The sequence below is a fragment of the Oryzias melastigma genome, linkage group LG11, assembly GCF_002922805.2.
Source record: "Oryzias melastigma strain HK-1 linkage group LG11, ASM292280v2, whole genome shotgun sequence".
Classification (NCBI taxonomy): domain Eukaryota; kingdom Metazoa; phylum Chordata; class Actinopteri; order Beloniformes; family Adrianichthyidae; genus Oryzias; species Oryzias melastigma.
In genome coordinates, this window is record NC_050522.1 from 22,881,765 (window position 1) to 22,884,836 (window position 3,072).

Here is a 3,072-nt window from a genome sequence, read left to right on the forward strand (position 1 = left end):
TAATCCTTGGTGGTATGGATTCATTAAGGTAAACATTCCTCAGAGAGTTTGGTCCACATTGACGGCATCACACAGTTGCTGCAGATTTGATGCCAATTTCCCGTTCCGCCACATCCCAAAGGTGTTCTTTTGGGTTGAGATCTGGTGACTGTGGAGGTCATTAGAGTCCTTGTTGTGTTAAAAAAAACAGTCTGAGATGATCCCAGCTTTGTGGTGCTTCATCCTGTTGGAAGTAGCCAACAGAAGATGGTACCCTGTGGTCATTAAGGGTCAGCAACAATATTCAGGTAGGCTGTCGTGTTGTGACCATGTTCAATTGATACTAAGGAGCCAAAAGTGAGACGAAAAATGTTTTCAACATCACATGTCAAAGGCAAGGCCCGGGGGCCAGATTTGGCCCTACAGATTTGGACCTGAATATTGCACAAAAAACACACACACACAAAAATCCAATCTTCTATTGACCAGTTTCTGTTTCTGACCATTCTCTGTAAACCATAGAGATGGTTGTTTGTAAAAAAAAATCCTAGTAGATCAGCAGTTTCTGAAATATTCAGACCAGCACCAACAATCATATGACGTTCAAAGTCACTTCAAATCACCTTTCTTCTCCTTTCTGATGCTTAGTTTGTGCTTTGTGACCATGTGATTGGCTGATTGGAAATTTGTGTTGATAGGGTTCTTTTTTAGGTTTCATTTTAAGAAACCAGGTTTGAACATGAAAAAAGTGCTTTTCCTGCAGTCACAAAGTAAAGACGCCTGACTGCACAGTGTGAATCTGCCACTACATGACTTATCATGACAACATGCTTCCACCGTTGAGTGACTGAGTGCAAGAAAAATGTTCGACTCAGGTATGTCAGGTGTGGATAGACGGAAGCCTGCCATTGGCTGGAAGAGGACGAGCATTCACAAGCAAACTCTACAATAGGATTCATTGAAGGGAGTTCATTTTCTTCTTTTAAATGTTAAAAAAAACCATCTGCAATTAAAAAAAAGCAACAAACACAAACATTATCAAAATATTTCCATGTTTTATAGCTTTGACAACAAAAGAGATCATTTTGACCTGATAAACATTTCATTTTACATTTACTTTCAGGCTTTGAACAGAGATTTTATTAAGGCACAAACAGTTAATGTAAACATAAACATGAACAAAAAAAAAAAAAAAATTAAAGACCCCCAAAAATCATCAAAGAAAAGTTCACAAATGTCGTTTACATTGCAGTACGTTAGCTCCAATATTTACAATTAGGCCAGTTTCAGTTAAGGCCCAGTCACTGTCTTAAAACACCAAACCACATCTCGTTTCGCACAACAAGACATCATATTTACGCGTTGTCAGTAATACATTCTTTGCCATGTACTATTCCAAACTATAGATGTCAGGGATTTTTAAAAAAAACTTGTTAGGATCCAGTTAAATCTCTGATAAAACCCACAACACCATCGGATGAAAGCGAAGATTTTTTTTAGCAAAAACAAAATAAATACTTTTCTTGTTGGAGATCAGTGCATGTTAAAGTCTCACATATACATGACCACCTTCTACACAAACAGAGATAACAAACCTCGCAGTGAAAGAGTTAAAAGGTCTGATGGGAAAGCACCTGAACGCAAGTTATAAACCACAACTGAACAAAAAGATTTTCATGTGCATTTTAAACAAGCACAAGGTGTGTAGTTAACCCTTCAAAGTGATCATTTTGCTTAGAAAAAGAAAAGTTTCTGAAAATAATAAAAAAAAGAAGATGCCCGAAGCTCATCAATATTTACCCCTGCAAACCTCAAACTATGTGGTTGCCATGAAACACCTTCCCGCTCATTTCATCTTCTCTTGAAAATCCCTGCTGTCGTGCTGGGGCTTGTATACGCCAGCTTTAGCGTCTCATCCTGTCACACCTCTCATGATCGCCATGACAACAAGACAAGGACAGCAGGCTTCAGAAAGACCCGAATACAGTCAAAGGGTTTTTGCAAAGTTTTTTTTTTTTTATTGTATACTGTTAGTGCATGCAGTAAACCAGCTTCATAAATACTTCCAATTATATAATAACTAGTTTGCAGTCTGTGTGGGATATACTTAGAGACCAGCATCTTGATTACTTCAAATTTCAGGCTGTAAATATGTGATTATATTTGTTTTATAAAGTTAGGTGCCTTTGAAAAGTAGCACTTTTACTGGAAGACTTTGCAGCCTGCACACATAAAACAAATACATCCTTAAATTTAAAGGACTGGTATGATTTTAAAACGTTATAGGTAAAAATAATTAAAGAGTGTTTGAGCTCATCAGTGTATTTATAAATTTAGAAATGCTGGAAAATTAAAGCCAAATACGTGTTGAAGTATTTTTAATTGAATATGTTGGGTAACAATGACATAGTGTACAATTTGGATCAATGTTTTAACAATTTAAGTCAGTATGGATACTTTAATGGACAAAAATGGGTTTTGTTTGACCTATATGTTTCATTTTTGCTCAATTTTTGAAATACTGTTTAATTAAATATAATTTGATGTCATTTAATTCTTAAATGTTAAGTTTCTTAACGTCACATTTAATCATTAAAATTTGTTTTCTTTTTTTATATATTGTTATCTCACTCTATTACATTTCAACTTGTAAAACTATCAAAATTTCACTTTTTTTGTTGTTTTTATTTTTTTCAACACATACATGCATTTAAAGTTTCTTTAGCCCCTTGTTCTTTTTGTGTTAGGTTCAACTTTGTAAAAAAAAAACAAAAAAAACAATTGGAAATTATTTTATTTAAAAAAAATGTAGTCAATATTGAGGAAAAATAAAATCCTAAAGTAGAAAGAAAAGCTGAAAAAAAACAAGTAGGAAAAACTGTAAAACTTTTTTGTCAATTTAGTATTAAAATATATTAACTTGATTCTTAGAAAGCAGTTTCAGCAGACGGCAAACAGTGTCTCACACAGCAGGAATCACTGGATAAACTTAGGTGTTCACAATGAAAAGTTCTGTCAAAACAGCTGAAGAACAACAAAACCCTCCACTGCATTTCAAGTGTTCTCTATCATGAAGCTCCACCCACCTGGCAC

At 34.7% G+C, this 3,072-nt stretch overlaps 1 protein-coding gene across 1 annotated transcript in view; it reads right to left on the reverse strand.

Moving 5' to 3' along the window:
• Positions 1-1,014: 1,014 nt before the first annotated feature.
• Positions 1,015-3,072, reverse strand: part of LOC112162533 (carcinoembryonic antigen-related cell adhesion molecule 5) — a gene marked incomplete in the record, with an annotated part of 30,950 nt that continues 28,892 nt past the window's right edge. The window contains 1 exon segment of the mRNA XM_024298331.2: positions 1,015-3,072.